Raw genomic sequence first — 24,501 nt, 5'->3', positions numbered from 1 at the left:
CATTCTGAGCTCTCCCAAACAATGTATTTAGGTTGTGAAGCAGTATTTAATGTCTCTTCTAGGCTAAAATTAATTACAGAAAAGGAAATAATAATTCAAGTTCCAGAATTGACTTTTTAGTATAACCATTTTTTTGTGGAGTTGGGGTTTTTATTTTTTTTTGCTTGTTTCTCTCCCTCCCCTGTTCTTCTCAAAAGGAGTGTTTAAATACTCATTACAAGCATTGTGGGTCAAATGCATCCATGATTAATTTTGTCCATTTTGCTCCTTCCCTCTTTCTTTTTGTACTAAGTAGTGCTGTAATTGGCTCAATAATTTTTTTAATGCCTGGCATCTCTGTGTAATTTCTTTCCTTCTTTTGCAAAGAAATGGCTTTCCCCACCCACATCCGACCTCCAATACAAACCAATCCACTCCTGGGCCTTCTAAGGGGTTAAGAGTGCGATCAGGGAGCATAAGGAAGACGAGCTGCCTTCATACAACAGGCACTGCTCTTATTTCAGATATTATTTTGGTCCTTATTTTGTGTTGGAGAAAAAATCTGCTGTAAACATTCCCTTGTATCTGTATTTTCACACCACTTTCTTCCTCTCATTGCTGCTTCTACAGCTAACATCACAGACAGTGAATGCTATAAACATCACAGCTCCTTTTCAGATTTTTTTTTTCTTTTGACAGCCAGATAGAAGCATTTCAGGTAAACTTGCCATTTCTTCTATTTCTTCTGTGTCATTACTGCTCATACTAGACTCACTACTGCTTTATTGAGCAACAATTGTGTGTTAGCAACCAGGTGTTACTCTATGCAGTCTCCACTCATAAGTAGTTCGGGAGACTGTGTCAAAAGATATTGTAGCCATATATCCTTGGCTGCAGAACAACCATTTGTTCTGGTGTGATGTCATATATCCTGGATTCTCACTGATGGATCTCATGAGGCTTTAAATATGAGCTCTGCTTCTATCTGTTTCTGATGTCTAGGCTGTGAGTGCCATTCCTTATGTAGCCAGAATGGCATCACCCATAAACAAGAGGGAGGTATCAACCATCTTAGGGCAACCTCAAGATTTTCAAAAGTACAAAAATCTTTAGTGGGGTGGGGGACTTAATGGGGGAACAGCCCAATGAAGACAGAGTGTCCTACATGCCGTGGAATGCTGACTTGCTGTTGAGAGATAATCCATTCAGCATCCAGTGAAGTTCACAAACACCAGCCCTCTCCAATTCCCCCTCACCAACTAGAGTTCCTTTTTACCTGTTGTTGCTAACAGTCATTCAGACAGCTATCATCCAAGTTGTCCAGTTCTTTGATTGGTTTTCCTGGCATTTTGGTTGACTGCAGAGGCATAGCATGGGGAGGCAGTAGGGGACATCACCCCAGGCAGAAATTCTGAAGGGCACAACTGGACCACAGTGGTCCCAAAGGTGCTGTGAGGTTGGGAGGGAGGTGGCTCCCTTTTCTGGCAGCAACATGCAGCACATTCATCTCTTGGGGGCCCTTCCCTGCCAATACAGAGCCCCCTCTCTCTGCCTGCCCCCTTTGGTGTCTCAGGATGGCGAGCCACATGCTTCTTGCACCGTGGCTGGCCCTGCCACCATACACATTGGCCCACTGCTGCACTGGTTGCCCCCTTGGCAGCTCCTGATTCACCTGGGAGCAGGCAGCTGCACACACAGCAGGGTGTCTGCTGCCAGAGTGCCTGGTGTGGACAAAGAGGCACAGAGAAGAATGGCACATTCTTTGATCTATAGGGTGCTATACATGGTCCTCAGAACATTTCCAAAGTAAATATATACATGGTGTTATCTAAATCTGGGATCGGGCACCTGTGGCCCTCCAGATGGTGCGAGACTGCAAGTACTATAAGTCCCAGCAAGCATGCCAATGGTCAGGGATAATGGGTGGGTGTCTGTCAGGCATGCTGTAGTTCAGGTGTGGGAGATGGTTGGTAAGGATGGGAGTTGTAGTTCAGCAGCATCTAGAGTGCCAAAGGTTTCCCAAACCGGCTGTAGTTTCATCCGATTTGCAGATCCTGTATTTAGCAGGGGGTTGGACTACATGACCTCCATGATCTCTTCCAGTTCTATGATCAAATATTTCATCCATTTGACCTACTTCCTACACCTGTGTGTATCCTTCAATCCCCTCAAGGTCCACCCCATATCTAGAAAGCAAGGGGCTTATGGTTTTAATGCTACCTGAGTCCATCCTTGGGGAATACATGAGCCTTACTCCACCGACAGAGATCTAAAGGGAAGCTTGTTCTCCGTATTCCCACTTTAGAAAAAGGAGTCATCAGTGGGGGATAAAAATCTGACAGTGCAGTCATCTTATCCTCAAAAGACTGGACAATGGCACGAGCCATTTCGCATCTATTAGCAGAGAAAGGAGGAGAAAACGAGATCTAACTTGGCTGCCAAAAGCATTTGCCCTCCTCCTTCCTGTGAACATATCACAAAGACAATTCATCATTTTTCTACGCAGTTTTACAATAAAAAAAATCTTCCGCTTTTGCCAGCAACTTCCCTCTATCCCCCACCCCCACCCCAATGCCCTCCCAGTTCTGTTGGCTGACAACATCTGTAGCAGCAGAGCCAGCATTTGTAAGACTGATATATTCAGTTTTTGAAAGCTGGACCAAAACATGTCCAAAAATATTGAATAGAACGGGTGTTGCACTCATTAATAAGCAACAGATCTTTTAACATTCATGGATAATTCTGTGTTAGGCTTACAAATACATTCAATTCAGATGCCAAACAACATTCTCTTGTAATTAGTGTTACCTGCAGTTGGATTTGAAATATGGAATTGTTATGCTAAGTGGGTACAGTGTTGTGCAGCAACTGCAGTACATAGGCAATAAACAGGGTGGTGTTAGGCGAGATAGGCTCTTGGAGTGAGAGATTTACACTTTATGCTCATGGATTTATCAGTCGGCATGCTTAGCTGAAATTTGTTCAAGGAAATTTGGTGCCAAGACCGGACAATGACATATGCTGTATGAGTTTCTTGCATTAATTTTTGTTCTTCGCTGCTGCTGTTAAAGTGGGTCCTTTCTTACCCTGCAGAAACTTGTTTACTGTGCTTATTCTCCTCTGACAAAGGAAGAGGGTAGCAAAATTGATGGGAGTACTTCATTTACTAGAGAGCCACACCACTGAGACTGAACTTATCAAGGTGTCTGTCTAATCACCGTCAGTGTTGGGGCTGAAAGACTCAGATTCCCTATCTACAGCTGAGGCCAGTAGATTGCTGAGACAGCACAGGAACTGTCCAGCCAAGCATCCAGAAAGATGCGTCACCAGTGATATCCATTCAGTGTGAAAGGCACTGCTATTCCATCCTAGCTTAGATCTAGAGATTCATGATTTCTCCTCCAGGACAGAATTCAGGCTATGAGTCAAGTGCTGCATCTTTTGGTTTGGGCTTCACTTCAGGCTTTCTGTTACCACTGCTGCTTTAAAAAACCAGGTTTGACTGTGGAGAGTCTGGAGCAAGAGGGCGTCTGTTCAGGACTCTGGAGGGCAGAGCAATCAAATGGGCTATATCCTAGGGCCAGTACCTTAAGAGACTCCCCAACAAGCTACTGGGATCTGTGATAGGATTCGCCTCCATGGCTGCAGGGTACATACTGTGATGCAAGAGGGGCCCTGTACGATTGAGTCTCTCTTCTGATGATGTTATTTTTTTAGATAATAATAATAATAATAATAATAATAATAATAATAATAATAATTTATTATTTGTACCCCGTCCATCTGGCTGGGCTTCCCCAGCCACTCTGAGCGGCTTCCAACAAAGATTAAAAATACATTAAAATGTCACACATTAACAACTTTCCTAAACAGGGCTGCCTTGAGATGTCTTCTAAATGACAGGTAGTTGTTTATCTCTTTGACATCTGATAGGAGGGCGTTCCACAGGGCGGGCGCCACTGCCAAGAAGGCCCTGTGCCTGGTTCCCTGTAGCTTTGCTTCTTGCAGCGAGGAAACCACCAGAAGGCCCTTGGCGCTAGACCTCAGTGTGTGGGCAGAACGATGGGGGTGGAGACGCTCCTTCAGGTATACTGGGCCAAGGCCGTTTAGGGCTTTAAAGTTCAACACCAACACTTTGAACTGTGCCCGGAAATGTACTGGGAGCCAATGTAGGTCTTTCAGGACCGGTGTTATATGGTCTCGGCGGCCACTCCCAGTCACCAGTCTAGCTGCCGCATTCTGGATTAGTTGTCATTTCTGAGTCACCTTCCAGCCCCATGTGGAGGTCACCTTCAAAGGTAGCCCCACATAGAGCACATTGCTGTAGTCCAAGCGGGAGATAACCAGAGCATGCACCACTCTGGTGAGACAGTCCGTGGGCAGGTAGGGTCTCAGCCTGCATACCAGGTGGAGCTGGTAGACAGCTGCCCAGGACACTCAATTGACCTGTGCCTCCATGGACAGCTGTGAGTCCAAAATGACTCCCACACAGTTACCCCATTCAGGACCAGGGAATACTCCACACCTGCCCACCCCCTGTCCCCCAGTGTGACACAGTACTGCCTTTTGGTAGCCTTGTGCAGAGATTCGGTGAATTTGTGGGCAGGAATTGGGACTACTTTAATTGCCATCTTGCTGAACTGAATAATGTACCATTGGGACCCTGTCTTTTGCATATTTTATAGAGAGAACCTATGTGTATATAATGTGCATACTGACCATGTGGAAATCAGGGACACTGGCCACAATTCTGTCCTCACCCTGCACAGAAACATTCACTGGATGTCTGCATGGCACTACCAAGTACTATTGGTCTGTTTACTTAATGATTTTGGTTCTGACTCGCAGCAGGTTGCCAGATTCCTTTGGTGTCTGGTATCCATTGGGACTGGTAGGGTGGAAGGCAGGAATCCCAAACAGGGAGCTAGGGACAGTGCCAAGCAGAAGCAATTAAGTCTTGTTTTGCCCTCACTCTCCTCCTGTCTATTGAGTTCTCCGGAAGTTCCCAGGAAGAGGAAACTGCCGCAGTTATTCTTATCTCCTTGACTGGTTGCAAGGTCACCCACTTTGGGAAACACTGGACTATATGGAGATGATGAAATTGATGGCAAAAAATAAGAGACCAAAAAATTGAAAGGTTTGTGGAAGAGTGGAGACCCTTTTCGGATTACCTAAGAAAATATTACAGTATAACTAAACCAAATTGCAGGCAGGACTGGAAATGAGAATGATAAAAAAAAAATGTAATGGAGAATATATGTTACAGAAATAAGTATTCTATTTAAGGCAGTAGATAAAATGATTTGAACAGAAACATCATGGAAGTGAGGATGGGAAGTCAAAATGCTAAGGGACTATAGTATGGAAACTGAATTGAATTTGTTAAATTGTATGAAAATCAATAAAAAACTATGATAGAAAAATCCTACACTGCCAGGACTTTTTCGGCCCTGTCTACAAGGCATCCTTTTAACCAATGATTCCATGGATTAGACAAACCTTATGCATGCAAAGCAGGTTCTCAGTTGCTGAGCTCCGGGCCCTCCCCAGTACTATAGTCTCTCCTTAATGAACCGTGTGAGCACTTCTGCAAAGAAAGCCATGCAAAACTCAGTATGGGGCTCAGAAAATGGCAGGGTTTTCCTCCCCCCTCCCCTTCTGTTTTCCCCAGAATAAAATGAACTGCTTCTGTGGGGAATGACAAACACACTTACAGCATGATTTGGATTGCAATCTACAAGATGAAAGGCCTTGATCTGTAGTAAGTTATGCATAGTGTTTGCTAAGTTATAGCATTTCATAACGGCACCGGTGTGAGTGCAGCCGTGGAAATCCAGTTTTCTCTCTAAATTAAAGAATGCTGCATGCAATACAAGTAACCACAGCAGAATGTAAATTCTCTTTCCCCACCCTGATACATACCAAGAAAAGGGCCGATGGTTGAGTTATAAGAGATATTTGTGTGTGTGTGTGTGTGAACATATATCCACTAACCTGGGAATAAGCCCCATATAACAACAATGGAACTAGATTCTGAGTAAACATACACTGCTAATTTATTAATTCCTAAGCAAATCTGCCAAGAGGAACCAGGGTCACAAAATAACAATCTAAGGGTGAAACTTGTTGTTTCTATTGAATGTGCAGGGTAGTGTTTTGTTTTGGTCAGAACATAATCCATTGATAATTATTTAAAAATAATAATTTAACCACATAAATTAAAATGATGGAACAAAAAAGTTGGAGCGCTCTGTTTCAATATTTTAAATTAATTTTGAAATAATACACTTTATCTTAAGGCTTTCTATGCCTAATCCCTCTTCAATAAAGTTTGGAGCAGCCCTGAAAAGAGAAAAGTGTTTAATTTAGGCTGAATATGGGGTGGGGATTCAATCAATATGCTGGCTTCTGAAAAAGAGAGAGAGTTATATCTCTCTCCCTCTCTGGCAAGATTGGCTGTGAAGGCTCATCCTGTAGCATTGGCTTTAAATAGCATCCCCATCTCGTCCTAAGAAAAGCACTGCTGGATCTAACAGCCAAAGGCCAACTAATCAAACATCCTTTGTACACAATGGCTGAGCAGATTCATAAGGATGACCATGCCTACAAACTGCACCTAATTCTGGCAGAAAATGAAAAAAATTATAGACTTTCCCTCTGTTTTAAAACAATTGTAAAAGTGATCCGCATGGAAACCTTTGGATGTTATCTGCATGCAATTGTGCTGGCTTAATCCACTGTGGAAGGGCTCCTCCTCCTGCAAATTTCATCCACTTGAACCCAAAGGGGGAAAGTGGTTAAAGCTATTTTTAGATTCTGCACTGTAGTGAATAGAAAGCGTTGTTCTATACAGAGCGACTTGGAAATGGGAACCCAGACTGAAGCAGAGAGAGCACAGAATGACTCATTAATAGATACAAATTCTAGGCAAATCTTGAGGTCCATGCACAAACCTTTCATACAGCCATCATGTCCAGTACTTCTTGCTATAAATGTTGTGATTGTCATATACAGTAATATTGTTGTGATTTTGAATATGGTTGTAAGCTGCTTTGTAGAGAAGTTTTTTTTTCAAAAAGTGGGGCATAATTTCTTAAATATCATGAAAGGGAATTCAAGCAAATGAGTTGTGTAGGTTTTTTGTGTGTGTGCATGTCATGGAAACAAAGGCAAGAGGAACCACAATAACAGGGACAGACTCTAACGGTGTCTAATCTGGATCAAGCAAAAAAACAAAAACAAAACTTTAGTAACATCTACGTGAGAGATGAGGAATCTTTGGCCCTCCAGATGCTGGTGGACCCCCATTTCCATCAACCACAGCTAACATGGCCAATAGTCAGGAATAATGGAAGCTGTAGCGACACCTGCAGGATCACATTCTCCATACTTAGCCAACAAGAATGTCTCATGACAATCCCATCATCATACAGCCATGTTGGCTAGGGCTTTTATTATTATTATTATTATTATTATTATTATTATTATTATTATTACCCTGCATAATAAAACATAATAAAACATTAAAACTTTCTGATACAGGGCTGTCTTCAGATGTCTTCTAAAAGTTGTATAGTTCTTTGTCTCCTTGACATCTGAAAGTAGGGTGTTCCACAGGGAGGGCACTTCTGTTGAGAAGGCCTTCTACCTGGTTCCCTGTAACTTCGCTTCTCACAATGAGGGAACCAGCAGAAGACCCTCAGAGGAGGACCTCAGTGTCCAGGCAAGCGATGGGGGTACGGATGCTCCTTCAGGGCTGAGGCCATTTAGGGCTTTAAAGGTCACTTTGAATTGTGTTCAGAAATGCACTGGAAGCCAATGAAGATCCTTTAGGACCGGTGTTATATAATTCCGGCGGCGGCTCCTTGTCACCAGTCTAGCTGCCACATTCTGGATTAGTTGTAGTTTCTGAGTCACCTTCAAAGGTAGCCCCGTATAGAGTGTGTTGCAGTAGTGCAAGTGGGAGATAACTAGAGCATGCTCCACTTTGGAGACACAGTCCATGGGTAGGTAGGGTCTCAGCCTGTGTACCAGATGGAGCTGGTAAACAGCTGCCCTGGACACAGAATTGACCTGGGCCTCCATGGACAGCTGCGAGTCCAAAGTGACTCCCAGGCTGCGCACCTGGTCCTTCAGGGGCACAGTTACCCCATTCAGGACCAGGGAGTCCCCCACACCTGCCCACACCCTGTCACCCCCAAAACAGTATTTCTGTCTTGTCAGGATTCTACCTCAATCTGTTAGCCACCATCCATTCTCCAACTGCCTCCAGACACTCACACAGGACCTTCATCACCTTCACTAGTTCTGATTTAAAAGAGAGGTAGAGCTGGGCATCATCTGCATATTGATGGACACCCACCCCAAACCCCCTGATGATCTCTCCCAGCGGCTTCATATAGATATTAAAAAGCATCAGGGAGAGGATGGAACCCTGAGGCACCCCACAAGTGAGAGCCCAGGGGTCTGAACACTCATCCCCCAACACCACTTTTTATGGGAGGTGTAGTCCAAAGCATCTGGTTGGCGAAGGCTGTTCTATCCTGCAAGATGGAGTGGAAAACCAACAGCCCCATAACTTCACAGGCAAACTTCTGGATGCCTCATGCCAGCACTGGGTGGAGCCAGAGGCAAAAGTAAGTCAAGCAACAGATGTGACTCTTACCTTTGTACAATAGACTACATTCCAGCCACACAAAAGCCAGAGGCACCCATACATCTGCATAATCTCAATTCAGGCAAGCAAGAGGTATTAGCACATTACAAGACACATTACAGCATCCTTCTTGTTCCCTGTATCAGCAAGCAGCTCATCACTCCAAACTACCTTTTGTGTAGCAGAAAACCCAAATCGCTGTTTGTTCTGATTTAGCATTAAAGAGAGGGTTTGGTGCGGAAAGCACGGTGTGTGTGTGTGTGTGTGTGTGTGTGTGTGTTCAGACACAGTGCCCTACCAGGGGAGAAATTCCGCCAGTGAGGCTATAGCAACATAATGGCAGAAGTAGGATGGAGTCATAGATGGGATGCTGTCTGTGTGGGTCTGTAGCTGCCCTCTTTGACTGTTTTTTGGCTGCTTATAAAAAGAGTATTTCCCTTCCTAGCTGGATCTTGAGTCCTTTGCTCAGACGGACTATGTATGCTCTCTGCAGGTGTTGTTCCTAGGGAGCTTTGTGGGCGCAGTGTTTTCTTTGGGCTCCCCTTCCTCCTCCGTGTGTGTACCGGTCTCCTAAAACAGTTTTTGAGAGCAGCACAAGAGAATCCAAACTTGTTTCAAGGGTTGGTCTCTTAGGGGGAAGAGTGCCCTGCCCCACTGCTCTCAGCTTGTTGCTACCTGCCTTACTTCCTTTTTAGAGCTCCAGTGAGTAGAAGTGTATGCCAGCTCCCTATTCCTTATTCTCAGTGCTGCCTCTGCAGGGTAGAAGGCATGGACAAAATAGTTGTTTCTTCCTGTCATTGGATCTGGTTCCACCTACTGTTGAGTTCCCTGCCTTCCTCACTAACAGTCCCAGTGAGCACCACCCACCCCTGTACTGTGGTATTGCTGTGAACATTGTGATGCAAGGGTGTGTCTCCATCATGTCTTCACTGGCTCCCTCTGTGTATCGGTGGCATGAGGGCATCACTGCTGGCCCAGTCCCTAATTGAGGGAGGAGGTGTGTCTGTCATTTTAACATCTTTTTTTAAATCTGCGACTGTGCTTTCTCCCTCCCTTCTGGAGCACAGATTGGATAGGGCATGATGTGGCTGTGTGTCTATTCCTGCATAACTAGAGTAGTTTATGATTGCTCTGCCCTTCTTTTTGCATGAGCCTTTATTTTGGTGTTCAGGGAAGAAATAATATTGTTGCACGCCACCTAAATTCTCCAAGCTGTGCAAGATTCCAGGGGTTCCAGGTGGTTACCCAGGGTTTGTGCTAATTAGATCTAAGAACACTTATTGGTCCAGGAATTCACAGTGGTCTGACACCCACAAACTCATAACACTATCTTTCTCCCTTTGTAGGGGAGGAACATGAAAAGAATGTGCAATATCTGCCTTCCCTTCCCCACAGGTGGGCAGGGTTTGCAGCACCGAGTGAGGCTCACCTGGGCGGATGCCACCCACCTGCTTGAGCTGGCCTTTGACCCGACCTTGGCCAGGGAGGACAATGGACGGCCGGCCGGGGGCGGGCCTAAGGCCAAAAGGAAAAGAGGCTGATTCCTGGGCTCAAGCCTCTTTTGCCTTTCTACCTTCCAGGATGCTTAAAGGCATGTTGTTAGAAGTTAAAGGCATGTTGTTAAAACACATGCTTAAAGGCATGTTGTTGAAAGTGGCTCTCCCCAGGGAGGTTTGTCGCTTTCATTATACATCCTCTTCAATTAGGCCTTGGGCTGATTAACCGTCTATGTCCTTTTAAATGTGGGTATTTTTTTTGGGAGGGGGGATTATTGTTTTGTTTGTATTGTTATTATGTTCTTTGTGGTTTTATTCTGTATTTTTATGCTGTGAGCTTCCCTGAGATCTTCAGATGAAGGGCAGCATATCAATCAATCAGAGTGATATATAGTAATTAGGGTTCAATAGTTGTCACCCCAGAAGCTTACTTGAAGAGCTGTGTGGCAATGAGGCTATCTAAGATTCTGACATCAATGTCCATAGTTAGAGATGGGGGGAAGAAATTCTGTTTCCCCTTCCTGAAATAATAGGCGAATGAAAATGCAGATGTCCTTGAAAAGTTGCACTTCTCTGAATTTTGAGATGCTGTTCTCCAGTCAAATAAATGGCATGCAAGAATGCATTATTAGGTAAGATTGCTTTAAAAAGGATGCACACTAGCCAAAGTTGCATAGAAAGATGTGTATATTAGGAGGAATGTTTATTAAAATACTGGTGAATATTCAAAAGGACTGTTTATTCTGTTTTATTTTAAAAAAACACACAAATTGATGTGGAAATGTGGCAAACTGAACTGAAGATCAGACAAATAAGAAACTAGAAGTGAGGACCCCAAATTTTTGCATCTTAACATTTTCACCAGGGATGTGTTAATCATTCTAGAGCCGTCTTTCCCAGAGCCGTCTTTAGCATATGCAACACTGGGGTGCAAAGATCTGCCCAGTGCCCCCAATTTTTTTGGGGGGGGCAGGTCAAAGTTATTGAGCTTTTAAGCAGAGGGACAAGCAGCAGCGATAACTCCATCTTTACGTTTTTGCGTTCATGCAAAATGCAAGACACCACTAGGGGGCACCACCACTAGGGGGCACCACGGTGATTCTGCAGCTCTTCCACAAAAGAGAACGGATATGACCCATCAACTGCTATCACCTGTGAATCACGGTTAAGAGCTTAGGCAGCTTCAGTGGCGGGTGTCCTGGATAAAGACACCCCTCCCTTTCCTTTAAATAAGATATGTCTTCACAATCACCTAACACAGACTAGTAACCCTTTGATACTATGAATGCATTCATAGGCCGGTGATCTTCCCCCGTCCTTCAGGTGTATATTTAATAGTTTTGGCTAAACAAACAAATAATAATATCTATAGTAGTGTGCATTTGCTGGAAAACCTGGAATTGTAAACTGCAATGACTGCAAGTAAAGAAGCAGAATATGGCAGTTAATATATCCTAATATATATCAAGCACAAGGTTGTGCTGTTGTGCAGATGTTCCTTCCTGTTGCTGAAGAATGGTGTTAATCCAGCCACAGATTCATTTATGTACATTCTAACTGCTCTGGTGAAGCTGTCAGCTATAGAATATTGACTAACAGTGTGGTTTGGGTAAGGGAAATGAAAAGTCATTTTGGCTGGCAAAATCAAATCTGTGGAGATAGGAAAGGCTGTGCAGTGGAAATGAAGAGAGGACAGTAACAATTGTGCTGAACAGGTAAGATGAAGGCCAGTGGGAAGAGATCTGAGGGACTAGAAAGAGATCTGAAGGCTAGAAAAGTTAGGATCTGAGGGATAGATGGGTGGAGCAGGCACTGACGAATAAAAGAGAGATGAAATTGAAACCTGGAGGAGAGATGCTCACATAGGGCCTATTACAGGGATGGGGAACCTGTGGTCCTCCAGATGTTGTTGGGCTGTAGCTGCTGTCAGCCCCAGTCAGCAGGCCAATGGTCATGATGGGAGTTGCATCAACATGTGGAAGGTCATAGGTTCCTCATCTCTGGTCTAAAAGAATAATATTTAACACTGGAGAACCAAAGGATTAGGAACATCCAAGAGGTTGTGCTGAATGAATTTCATCTGAGGTTGTGTACCTCTTTTTTCCTACCTTGGTTTACAAATGATGCTTATTCTTTGAATATTTTTTTTAAAAAAACCACATCTAGGATATAATCACAGACAAATAGTGTCAGGAGAAGCTGATGGGATTGCATCTCAGTTCTGGGAAAGGTTGAGCACAGGAAGGTTAACATCTTTCATAAATGTTGAATGATATCTCTGATCCAAAGGACATTTGAAGAGTGAAAACAGCAGAGTTTTATATTGGTGGAGGAGAGAATTAGCTTGAGGCACTGGAAGGACAACAGAGAATGGATTTTCAATCTGTCGTAGAAGGAGACTTATTAAAGAGTAATCGGCAGAATACAGAATGAGATTTATTTCTGTTGATATGGAAACCATTTATGGATTATGTTCATGAAGGGGAAAATATTATATATAATATATAGCAGAAATGATATATGGGCATTGACTTGAGTACCTGGGCTTGCCGTTTTTCCTTGCAAAAGGAACCATAACCTTCAAGATGTTTCCCCATTTGTTTACTGGAACACTTTAGTAGCCACTCTATATGAGAATTTGGGTTTTGTTGTACAATAGGATCTTTGAAATGGACTTTGGTGGACTTGCCCTGATTGTGGAAATAGGCTAAAGTGAGCATGAGATGCAAAAGCTATGATATGTTACTAATGGCTGTTACCTATATTTACAGGGATGGTTATTGGGAATTGGGAATGCATCTTGAGTGCATCCTACCTGTTTGCCCTTGATGTTCCTTATCAGATATGGTTTTCTGACAGTTGAGGAGCTCTGCCTTTTCAAACAAGCTGTGCATCGGAGTTTGGTGGAGGTGAAATTTGTCCAGCGTTGGGGTGGGCAGAAGTGGGTGACAGATGGAGGGAGGGAGGAAGGGAGAGAGAACATACATCAGCATACAGGCAGGAATCAAGTCACAAGCAATACTAGCAATACAATAAGGCTCAGTGGGTCCATAAGGCAAGACAGGACCAAAACAATGTGGGGCATCTTTGCTAGTCTCAGGTACTTCATCCTCCCCATCTGGATTTGGGTCCGAAAGCCCAAGGGAATGTGTGAGTGTGTTTGAGAGTAAGTTGTAAGCAAGCATAACATTGCACAACATCATTGCTGGCTGCAAGCATGTCTGTTGAGGCAGCAGCTTTAGATTCTAATTTGCCAGCTTTGTAGAGCTTGAGCCAACATAAGATAGCCTTAACCAATGTTGAGAATGCTTTGACTGATGGAATTGGTGCTACTACAGGTGGTGGTGCATAATACCCATTCCACATTTGATCATTTAGTGTGGTGGCACCTACACATTGGAACTCCCTGCCTATTGAGATCAAGCAGCTGGCTTCACTCTGCTCTTGTCAGCTAGAGACATTCTTGTTTAGACAAGCCTATCCAGATGCTTAGGACATTTTGAAATAAATAAATGTGTGCTTTCTTTGACAAGCCTGAAAACAGTTGAGCAATAGTTTTCATTAAAATGTTCTGGTGCCTTTTTTTTTTATCAGATTGGGTTAAAATTTGGCACGTCCATAAACATCATCAGGTAGAATATATATACAAAATTCCAGGTTATTAGCTCAACAGGTGACATTTTTTATAAGCTATCCTTGAGATTTAGAGTGGTAGAATACCCTCTCCTTTTCTGCTACCCTTCTTAACTAAAGACGAAATTCCATGTCCCTTTAATGTTGAACTGTTGGTAGCAAGGAACATAGGGCCAAGTTAAGCTATTAGTCCACCTGCCTCAGTATGGAGTGTCAGTATTTCTCTAGAATTTCAAATAGGGTATCTTTCCAAACCTCACATGGAAATGCCAAGAACTGAAACTGGGACCTTTTGCATGTAAATCAGATGCTCTATGACCCTGACCTATGACCCTTTGTCAACTATAGCTTTTCCTCAGTATGATAACATATTGTAGTACAATTATATTTCCTCGGTATATTTGACCATGATATCCTGGCTTGTAAATCAGAGAAGGGAAGGCTATTGTAGAAACACTAAATAATGAATGCAGCCTATAGAAGGCCAAGTATTCAGGGGGAGATGATTGTTGTTATCAGGTAATGATCTTCGTTGTGAAAACAGGGATCTGGCAAGCATGGCTCTCTTTCCCTTTGTGCAGTGTTGGAGGCAAATCTGTTTTTAGGGGCTGGCCTAGGGTTGGTGAGATCCTGGCATCCATCATTTCAGTTTGCTCAGAAGCATAAGCAACGGTTTGATGAGGTGGGGGGAAAGGGTGTGACACAGACACACAGAGCGAGCGAGCGAGAGAGAGAATGATAGCAAGATCATGTTAGATGTTAGACAAGGCCTGTTTTAGTACATAAATAAACATCAGTTCTTGTCAATAGATAGCTGCTGCGGCAAAGGGTTCAATTCATATACAGTTCACAACACATTTCTCACGGTAAGTCCAGATAAGGAGAACCAGAGTTTGTTTGAAAGCTGGCTTAACTTTGCATTTAATGCATATTACATGTAAATATTAGTGGTGCCACCCTGACTGCAGCTAGGTTTGCATTGACATGTGGCAAGAGCTTCTCGGAGGTGGTTCTGCATTTGTGGAATGCCCTGTCTGGTGAGGAGTGCCTGTTACCTTCATTACTGACCTTCAGGATAAACTTAAAGGTCTTCCTGTTGGTGTTCATGCACTTAAAAAGAAGAAGAGCTTGCATTTGAAAGGGTGCCTAATGGCCAGAAAGAATCCTACACATCTGTTTTTTTAAGAACCCAACCTCTGACTTTCCCATAACTCTCTCTGTTCCTTCATTCTCACTCTCTCATGTTCTGTTGTGAAAGGCTTCTCTCAGCCTCAAACTTTTCTCCCTAAAAAAAAAAAAAAAAGAGGGGAAAAAAGATGTGGTTTCCTTTTAGGAAGTCAGATATAAATTAAAGACATTTAGATGGAAACTTTGGATAAGACACTGCTTCTTCTCTCATGCACTTTAATTAAGATTTTATTCCTCCATCTCTTTTCAAACTAGTATTTTTTTAAAAAAAACCTATCACCATATCCTACCCTGAGAATCGTTTATTCATTATCTGAGCCAGAACCCATGGTGTGGAACCAAAAATTTATGAAAATCTATAGAGCCTATGTCATCTCTGCATTTTCATTATATCAGTTTTTCAAAAAAATCAAAATAGGATGTAACACACTCAAATCCCATACGGTTCTGCCCTGTTACTTCATTACAATATATGCAGTTAACTTAGGTACTTCTGACACTGGCTGCTATTTGTGCCATCAAATTTATTGCTTGCTTTAGAATGGGCAGCTCAATGGTCTTCTCCAGTGATTTGTAACGTTGCAGCAAAAAAATAAAATAGAAGAATGGGTTTTTGCATGGAAGTTGATGCCCAGACTCTTAAGTCATATTTCCAAAATCTGAGATGCAAGCAACTTTACTGCTGTATATTCCCATTTCCCACAATGCACAGATGTTGAAGTAAGTCATCTTCCAGCAGATATATATGTACCCATTTTTGTGAGTGGGTTCAACCCATTCCCTGCTGCCCTCCTACCCATCAGGCCTGGTGTAAAAAAACAAACAAACCCTAGGTCTTATGGCAGGGCTTGGGAAACTTTTCCAGTCCAAGGGCCACAATCCCTTCTGGACAATCTTTTGAGGGCCACTGGGTGGGGCCAAAGGTAAAAGTGGTCAGTGCAACTAAGATAGCTTTTACCTTTGTAAAGTAGGCTAGTTTCTGCACACACTCATGCAGCCCTCCAGCCAGACAAGCTAGAGGCATCATAAATGTTCAAGGACACATTCCAGCCAGGCAAAATAATTTCTGGAGTGCAGAACAGGGGTGTAGCCTGGAGGTTGTTCTGAGGGCCATAGATAGAGGCCGTTGGGGGTTGAGATTTCCCATCCATGTTTAAGAGGCAAGTAGCAAGTTGTGGGGTTCTTTACTCAACCCATTGTTGTCAGAAAATCACCCCTGCCACTTAACCCCAGGTTCATAGCTGTCAACTTTAAGTTTTGAAAATAAGGGATCAGCAGCCTCGAAAATAAGGGATCAGCAGCCTCACCTGTCACGGGGAGCCTCGAAAATGAGGGATCAGCAGCCTCACCTGTCCCGGGGACAGTCTACGGGATATCTAACAACCGGGATAGCAGCGGGAAGCAGCGGGAAGTGACACTGGAAGAAGGAAATTTCCAGCAAAAAAGGGGATGGTTGACAGCTATGCCCAGGTTTAGTACTGTGTGAGATACCCTTCCACATTTTTTCTGACCCTCGCTGCTTGTTTTTACATCCAAGCAATGCATTCACAGCACAGTCCTATGCCTATTCACTCAGTAGTCAGTCCCATTGTATTCAGTGTTTCTTGCACCCAAGTAAAAGTGCACAGCCCTTATATGTCTTCTTGTTTTGTAGGAAGAAAAAACAACTCAAACTACTTTCCCCAGAGTGATCCTCCTCCTTCCCTTTTACTTCCATCTTCTCCTGAATTTGTCTTTACTTTTATTTATTTATTGTAAACACTTTAAATATATCTCCCTTCAATCATATATCCAGGGAGATTTACAACAGGATTGAAACAATTAAAAGGTAAATATGAAAAACATGGCAAGCTTGTGATGTAATCCCCCAATCAGGCATCAACGTTTAAAAAAAAGAAAGAGAAAATACATGAACAGCATTTGGAAATTTTATTACAGTTTTGTCATCTGCTTTGTACTCTCTTTGCTTTAGTATCCACAAAGTGGCATTACTAATTTAATATCACCACTTGTTGTCTTGGAATCTTCAGGGTTACCGATTAATTCCAGCTCAAATTGTCACTGGGCTGGACTTGCTTTGTTTTTAATTAGTGCTGTGCTGAAATCTGTCCTCTGGTTTCTTGTACATTTTCTTCCCCTGTGAAAGAGGCGTTGATTTTGCTGCCTCATTCTCAGGACACTTTACAATTTCTTCAGAATTTTAGTTGGGTGTGCGGTTTTGAGCTTATATCAAGGGTGGTAAACCTGAGGCCCAGGGGCCAAATGTGGCCCTTGAACTCTCCCCAGGCCACACCCTTCACTGGCCCCTGAATGTTTTTGCCTGGTTGGAATGTGTCCTTGAACTCTGGTAAGGGTACTGTATGTGAATGTGTGTGGAAACTAGTCTATTGCACAAAGGTAAAACTGCATCAGTTGCTCTGTCCACTTCTGCCTCTGGCCCCACCTACCACTGACATTTGCCCCCATCCCCAAAGGTCACCCAGATGGGAATGAAGCCCTCAATCTAAAAGAGGTGACCCACATCTGGCTTACATTTTCATCATTGCTAGGTGGCCAAGGGAACTGCATTTTTTCTTTCTGCTCAATGAACATTTCTCCAACAAGCTGTCCACACTTCTTGATTACAAATACAAACAAAATGCATCAGGAGTTACCTCATTACATCTCCCCCAGGCTTTGACTGAAGTGCAGGCACCTGGGAAGGCTGCAGAGCACAGACCGCTGGTGTGATAAATTGCAGAATGAAAGAAAGGACTAGGGCCAGTCTACCCATGAGAGAAAGGTGAGGCAACTGCCATGGGTGGCAGAATCCACAGGGACAGCAGATCTGGTCTCCAAAGAATGCACTGACTGCCACTGCTGTTGCCACAGTGGCAACAACAACTGCAGCACACTCCTTGGAGGCCAGATCTGCTGCCTCCTTGGCAGCCTCCCCCAATGCTGCCTCTACAACGGCCTTTCAGCAAATAGAAGTCCCTGCTGGTCTCCCAACACCCACTGGTTGTCCTCTGGGTCTCCTGGGCTTTGAACCCACCTGACATGATTCAGAGTGGGCCCCTTTCCAGTTCAACCATTGGGTAAGGTTGATTTGCCCCTCCCCCTCCCCCTGTTCCTGATATGTATCTTCACTCAACCCTTCTTCCCTGGCAGCAGGGGGCACCATTTTGTGGTTTGCCTTAGGTGCCAAAATGTCTTGGGCAAGCCCTTGAAAGGGCATTTACAAATATACCTCATTCGCATCAAAAGTAATGTACACATGACCAAAATTATGAATAAGAATTTCACGAAAAGTTTATCTCTCCTTTGATAATTTTCTGAGACAGTTTGTTTTCTCATTTACAGGTGGAAAAACTTGACAGATTTGCCCATCCTCAGCAGCACCTCCATAGCAGGATTGCTGAGATCAGTCTCATAGTTTATATTTCTAAAGTCCCATAATTTAAGCATTGAGTTCCCCAATAAATGAATAAAAATCATACAGCAGAGCAGAATGAAAAGTCATCATTCAGACACCCCTCTCTTCATTACAAACTGTTCTAATCTCAGCTAGAGATGCATAAATCTGTCAGTCTTGGTTTCTCTCAGTTTCTTATTTTTATGTTCTGAAGTTCAGTTCTCCCCATTTCTGCATCAATTTGTTATTTCTTTTTCAAATGTCTTCATGAAAATCCATACCGAATATTTCCCCCATCGCTAATATTACCTACAATATGTGGGATGAGGACAGACATTTCCAAACACTGAGACAAGAGAGTAGAGCTGAATGGGTCATTTTGAAGAAAGCCTGCGTGTCAATATAGGTCAATAGGATGCACTTGTCACAGAAGGAACGTGTGCTATTGACATCAGTTGACAAGAAATCCTTCTTCAGCTAAAAACTGCAGTGAGTAATAGCAAATTCTGGCCCCTACTAGTACAAGTGGGCTCAACAACCCCCCTCTCCAAATTACTTACAACTGCATAAATTACTCTGCTTCTTAGTCAGGTTTTCTGTGCAGTTGCTCCCACAGGAGACAGTGATCAACCTGCGTGGCTTTAGAAGAAGATTAACCAAATGCATAGAAGATAAGGCTATCATAGGCTGCTAGCCATGATGGTTATGCTCTTCCTCCGTAGCCAGAGGCAGACGCTCTACCTCTTCCTCCATAGCCAGAGGCAGTAATGTGTCTGAATACTAGTTGCTAGAAACCACAGAAGGGAGATAGTGTTGTGCTCAGGTCCTGTTTGTGGGTTTCCCAGAAGAGGCATCTTGTCCAGAATCCATAGGAACAGGATTCTGGGCAAGATGAGCCATTGGCCTGATCCAGCATGTACACATGATTCTGAGAAGGGCCATACATCAGTAGGAGAGCACATTCTTTCCACAAAGAAGGTCACAGGTTCAATCCCCGGTGTCTCCAGGCAGGGTTGCAGATATCCCTTGCCCAAAACTCTGGTTAACTGCCACCAGTCAGTGTTAACAATGCTGAGCTAGACAGACCAAAGGTTTGACTCAGTATACAGTGGCTTCTTTTGTGAAGCCACTGAAGGCATGGGTGCATGCTGACAGTGCAGTCTCATGCACTGCAGCCAATGGAGGTATTGTACACTGGCACTGTTTAAGGCAGTCATGCTTCTCCTAACGCCTCATTTTCCAGCTCTATAGTGGTTTGCAGTTTCACTGGGCAACTGGAGTGGGTTATTAGGTTGCCCAGTAGATCCCTCCCCAACACACATTATTGAAAGCCAGGACTGGGCAACTTGTGGCCTGCCAGATGTTGGAATGTTCCGTATCTAAAACATTGAACAGCCACTGATAGCACTGTGTGGACAGTACTGAGGTAGATGGACCAATGGTCTTCAGCTTCCTGTACTTCTGTGTTGTCCAGCAATTCCTGAAGGTCCACAGGTTCCCCACCCTTCTTGTAAATAAATCACATTGTGGCCTTTAGTTAACCCCAATTACTATGCCCTGTGTGTGTTCATTCCAGACATATGCTTCATTTCATACAAGCACTGGTGTGGTCCTCTGGTGGAATTATGTAGCAGGAAAGGGACTCATGACTGCCTTGGCCTGGCAGTGGCATCTTAAAAAAAAAAAAATCATCTTCCTTCCTTTTGCAGCAACATAAAGGATGACACCAGCTGTGCGGAAATTGAGAGTTGGGTCCCTAGCCTGTCATGTTTTGCAGTTCATCCCAAGTAAGTGCTAATAAAAGCTTTATCTCTTCCCACACCATGACATATTTTGTTTATGTCACTCATTTTACAGAGAAGCTCATCTTCAGAGTTCTAAAAAAATGTTATTTGGTACTGTTTTATATTATACTGTTTTCACTATAAATCCAGACCATGTAAAGCTAGCGTGCTTCCCATAGCAACCACGGGAATATACACTCAGACTGCCTTTACTTACAAGGAACCCCCCCCCCCTTCCCTGGTCCCTGTCCCTAATAAATCAATGACCCTGTTTTTGCCTTATTAATATTGTTGCACGCCAGCCCAAGATTCAAGGCATTCCAGGTGCTTACCCAGGGTTTGTATTTCCTTTTGTAATAAGGCACCACAAAGATTGTGGTGTTTTTACAATATATGGTTTATTTACACACACATATATATAACCTGAGCCTATGATGGAGGGGTTCACAGTTACCCCCCAAAAGGGTCTTGTTTCTCCCATAGCTGCAAAAAGAAATCAAAAATTGCTCTCCCTCTCTCTCTTTCAGTTCCCAGTTTGCTGCTTTGCTTCTAGCTCACATCACTCCAAACTCTCTGACCTCAACTCTGCCTTTGTCCTTTTAAATAACTGCAAGCTGTCTTACATAGAGCCCCTTTCCTTCGTTCCCCTTAATGGCCCATCACCCAGGCAATCACCACAAAAGGAAGCTAGCTTGGCTTATATTTTAACACTTACCAGATACAGGGGTTAGGAGGGTCTCTGCATATAGTCCACACCCCACCACACCCCAAACTCATAACAGTAGGTTACTCATTCTGAAGAGTAGTGGATGGCATGGTGGGGCCATGATGTTCTGACCCCCTGCCAGCTGAGTCACTGCAGCTCACTGGGAAGTAGAGGGGGAGGTGGTGTGTTTTGTAAAAGCACTGGGAGGAGAACTCAACTTGTGTGTTTGCAACCTCCCCACTACCAGTCCCTCTCCTTCCTGGTAAACAGCAGTGACTTAGTTGTGAGGTGAGGGTCACTGAGTCACTTGCCTGAGTTGCTAGGGTTGTCATTCCCCAACAGCTCTCTTCCCAGGGTGGATGAGTTAAAATTCAAATTTATTTATTTATTTTAAAAAAATACGTATTCCTTCATATTTTGTGCTGTACGTTTTTGCTTAACAGAGAAGCCTTGAGGGATATAAAAATGAGTAATTTCCCCTTACTATCCAACAAAGAACATGTGAGTGAATTCTAGCATTAGAACTACAGTTCCAAATTGCTGTTGTTGGTTAGTCGTTTAGTCGTGTCCGACTCTTCGTGACCCCATGGACCAGAGCACGCCAGGCACTCCTATCTTCCACTGCCTCCCACAGTTTGGTCAGACTCATGTTTGTAGCTTCGAGAACACTGTCTAACCATCTTGTCCTCTGTCGGCCCCTTCTTCTTGTGCCCTCCATCTTTCCCAACATCAGGGTCTTTTCCAGGGAGTCTTCTCTTCTCATGAGGTGGCCAAAGTATTAGAGCCTCAGCTTCAGGATCTGTCCTTCCAGTGAGCACTCAGGACTGATTTCCTTCAGAATGGATAGGTTTGATGTTCTTGCAGTCCATGGGACTCTCAAGAATCTCCTCCAGCACCATAATTCAAAAGCATCAATTCTTCGGCCATCAGCCTTCTTTATGGTCCAGCTCTCACTTCCATACATCACTACTGGGGAAACTATAGCTTTAACTATATGGACCTTTGTTGGCAAGGTGATGTCTCTGCTTTTTAAGATGCTGTCTAGGTTTGCCATCGCCTTTCTCCCAAGGAGCAGGCGTCTTTTAATTTCGTGACTGCTGTCACCATCTGCAGTGATCATGGAGCCCAGGAAAGTAAAATCTCTCACTGCCTCCATTTCTTCCCCTTCTATTTGCCAGGAGGTGATGGGACCAGTGGCCATGATCTTCGTTTTTTTGATGTTGAGCTTCAGACCATATTTTGCGCTCTCCTCTTTCACCCTCAATAAAAGGTTTTTTAATTCCTCCTCACTTTCTGCCATCAAGGTTGTGTCATCTGCATATCTGAGGTTGTTGATATTTCTTCCGACGATCTTAATTCCGGCTTGGGATTCATCCAGCCCAGCCTTTCGCATGATGAATTCTGCATATAAGTTAAATAAGCAGGGAGACAATATACAGCCTTGCCGTACTCCTTTCCCAATTTTGAACCAATCAGTTGTTCCATATCCAGTTCTAACTGTAGCTTCTTGTCCCACATAGAGATTTCTCAGGAGACAGGTGACCCCTCCCATCCCCAGGTCAAGCAACCTAGCCAATTTAAATGGGTGAGATGAAAGAGAGAAAGACAAAGCCTGGTTTGAAACAAGGGGCTCTTTTATTTCTTTTTAATAACAGAGACAGCTTTCTAAAGCTAACATTTTAGGGTATATAAATTCAGGAACAATATACTGTTATGAACAAAGTGCTAAATGGATCCATCATTATTCTGTGCCTCTCTCTTTCATACCAGCAGCGCTTAAAGGTGTTTCCATGCCTGGCAAACCAGCATCATTCAGAATGAGTCTTTTGTAAACTCGTTTCTGGGACAAAGTGGAGGATGAGCTCCACATAAGATGAGGGGACAGAAGCAAGGAAGGGAGAGGAGGAGGAGGGAAGAGATAGTTCACGAAGGTAAAAAAAAGGGGGCGGATTGATGGATTCCAGGTGCCTACTGTCATCTATCCCAGCGGCCAGATATTACTATGGAGCAGTAGTTGTATCTTACACAACTCTCAAGTGATTTGTACATCCATGAGAACTGATCCAGGAGCAACATACTGTGCATGCAAGCAACAGGAATACAGTAATAAGATCATTAAAAAGGCCTGCTGGATTACAGCAAAAGTCTTAGCCCAGGGGTCATCAGTCCTTGAGTGCCCCCTTCTGCCTCCTTGATAATGAGGTGGTGTGGGAAGTTACCTTTTTCTTCCTTTGAAAGAACTTAAGAGATGAAAGAGGAACAAGGAAGACTGACTTCCTCTTTCAACTCTTTGTTCTTTTGAAGGCTGAGATTAATTCTGCTAAATCTGACTTTTATTCAGAACCCTTGGAAAAATGAAATATGTGCGCTCATGGTTTCTCTCTCTCTTGTATCTGTGTCCAGAAACAAGTCGGATGCAAAAGACAAGCTTATACAGTATAAGTGTTTTGTGGCTATATTGAACCTGTCTAAGGGCCAAACTAGATGTGACATTATTCTGGCCTTTACTAAATAAATAAATAGCTGGTAGAGTCTTTGAGTCCAAATGGAGGGATAATTGTCACCACAATCATGGGCTGAATCAGTGTGGGCCAGGCACTAACTATTATCATAGTAAATACCCACCATGATAAAGAGAAAAGGTTGAAAGTTAGTGTCGTGGACCCCTCCATCAAGATCTAGCATGACTTGGCATACCCTGACCCAAGGAACGGAGGAGGAATGAGCAGGAACAGAAGTAAGGCTTGAATATGAATACCGAAAGGTGGAGGAGAGGTTGTTACTGATGTCTCTAGATGCCAGAGAGGAGGAAGTAAACTTACCAGCTCTCGAGTCCCAGCAGGGAGGTGAGAAGGACTTCAACCAGCCAAAGGGAGTTGCTGAACAGGAGAAGAAGGTGTCGGAGCTGGAAGTAGAGGAGCAGGACACAGTTTGGTCACAGAACCAAACACTGCCTTTGTAGGTGGGATCAGATGTACCCACTAAGATGGAGCCTGCTTGGGCACGCACAGCAGACTCACCCCATCACATCTTCATTCATTTATTCATCATTTTATTTATATGTCACCTTTCCATAGTTAAAACCATGCTCAAGGCGGCTTACAGCATCCCTCCCTAATACTTACAAACATAAGAAAAGTAGTCATAAACAATAAATAAACCACTTCAGAAAGTACAAAACCAAATTCCACATAAATCATAAGATCTAACAATAAATATACAAAAAATACTATCAATAACAACTCTCCCCCCCCCCAAAAAAAACACCCCATGCAAGATACTGTTCAGCAGCCTCAGCTTTTGTAGCTGGAGTCAGTCAGCACCCGGACCTCCCATGCTAGGTGGGAAAGGCCTGCAAGGCAGGGAATAAGTGTGCCAGAACTCACAACCAAGCTTGGTGAGAGGGGCGTGTAAACTGTCAGGCCATCTTTGTAGCCTCCGTTTGGTTAGGAACCTCTTGCCATGGTCATCTCCCTTGGAATCTTGACTTCTGGACCTTGTAGTTGCTGCTGAGCCAGTCCTTCTATAAGCCAGAATAAATATCTCTTCATTACTTTCAAGTAAAAGTCGCTGTGATGTTTTGGAACAGGACCTGACAGAGAGAAAGAGGCTTAAATGCTAAATGGTACATCCAGAAAAAGAGTTATGAAAGTCTGTGTGTGTGT

The 24,501-nt window shown here is 43.6% G+C and overlaps 2 long non-coding RNA genes across 2 annotated transcripts in view; one reads left to right on the top strand and one right to left on the bottom strand.

The window, feature by feature from the left end:
• Positions 1-24,227, top strand: part of LOC310668939 — a 59,288-nt gene extending 35,061 nt beyond the window's left edge. The window contains exons 2-3 of the long non-coding RNA XR_014506913.1: positions 20,056-20,133; positions 22,607-24,227. This is a non-coding gene — a long non-coding RNA (uncharacterized lncRNA). The remainder of the gene's footprint in view (positions 1-20,055; positions 20,134-22,606) is intronic.
• LOC310668942 lies at positions 1,813-9,460 on the bottom strand. Its single transcript, XR_014506916.1, has 3 exons — positions 9,315-9,460; positions 5,479-5,566; positions 1,813-2,373 (listed from the first exon to the last, which is right to left on the bottom strand). It is a non-coding gene; the product is annotated as an uncharacterized lncRNA (long non-coding RNA).
• Positions 24,228-24,501: the final 274 nt, after the last annotated feature.

The sequence above is a fragment of the Podarcis tiliguerta genome, assembly GCF_965153285.1.
Source record: "Podarcis tiliguerta genome assembly, chromosome: Z".
In the NCBI taxonomy this organism is placed as follows: domain Eukaryota; kingdom Metazoa; phylum Chordata; class Lepidosauria; order Squamata; family Lacertidae; genus Podarcis; species Podarcis tiliguerta.
The sequence above is the reverse complement of the archived record's forward strand: the minus strand, read 5'-3'. Positions and strand labels throughout refer to the sequence as shown.